This window comes from Triticum dicoccoides, chromosome 4A (assembly GCF_002162155.2).
Source record: "Triticum dicoccoides isolate Atlit2015 ecotype Zavitan chromosome 4A, WEW_v2.0, whole genome shotgun sequence".
Lineage (NCBI taxonomy): Eukaryota > Viridiplantae > Streptophyta > Magnoliopsida > Poales > Poaceae > Triticum > Triticum dicoccoides.
In genome coordinates this window covers 3,622,275-3,623,183 of record NC_041386.1, presented here as the reverse complement: position 1 = coordinate 3,623,183, position 909 = coordinate 3,622,275, and the positions used below count along the sequence as shown (strand labels likewise).

At 38.3% G+C, this 909-nt stretch overlaps 1 protein-coding gene across 2 annotated transcripts in view; it reads left to right on the top strand.

Moving 5' to 3' along the window:
* Window positions 1–909, top strand: part of LOC119284506 (UDP-glucuronate:xylan alpha-glucuronosyltransferase 2-like) — a 6,949-nt gene that overhangs the window by 1,791 nt on the left and 4,249 nt on the right. The gene's annotated exons all lie outside the window — the stretch shown is intronic.

Below are 909 nucleotides of genomic sequence, written 5' to 3'. Positions count from 1 at the left end.
CGCTGATTACGTAAACTACGTAACATCCTCTACGTAGGTGTAGCATCGCTCAAGATAGACAGATATGGGGACGCTGATGGTTCTTGTAGAAATCGGAAGAAAACATCTGAGATAGATAGCAGCAAAGGAAATGCTAAAAGATGACATCACAAGAGCAAAAAAACAAAAGAGCAAAGATTGCCAATTGACATCAAAACCAGAAAATGTCATTTTTGGGGGAAATTTTCTGTCTGCCATATTTGAATCATGCGCGTAGATTTGTCCGAAAAGTACTTTTGTAGTACAATAATTGTTAATTTTATACTTCCATCTTTTGGAGCTTTGCTAGTTTCAGCTAACCAGTTTTCTTTACAAAAAAAAGACACGTAAACTGCAACTTTCAAAGTGCACAATTTTAGTGTTAATTATGTCAGTGCAATTTTTTCAGTCCGTGGGTATATAGTACTATAAATCCAGAGACTGAAAAAATGCATTGACATAACTAACACGAGAATTGCGAAATTTGAAGTGAGCGTGAGATGATAATGATTAGATGTTGATCCATTGGCTTACACTCAAGGCAATCTAGGAATTGACAATCCCATTAATTTACCGCTAATGAAAAAATAGTGTTATCCAGCTCTGAAGCAAGTGTTTGGAGAAAACATGATAATACCAAGAACAGTGATCCCCTCAAAAAATAAGACATCGAAAAACTAGATTATAGCATCGGATCCCCCGCGCGTACGTGTCGGTGCGTTACACAGCTGTGTTATAAGGACATAACACTCCACCTAATGCAATTGAGGCGACGATACAGCGCACAATAATCAAGCCTGCCTCTTTAATTTTCCCGCCTCTCTTTTCCGCCCTTCGTAATGCGGCATATGTATGATCGTAGGGACCATATGCACGTTAATCAACGATTAA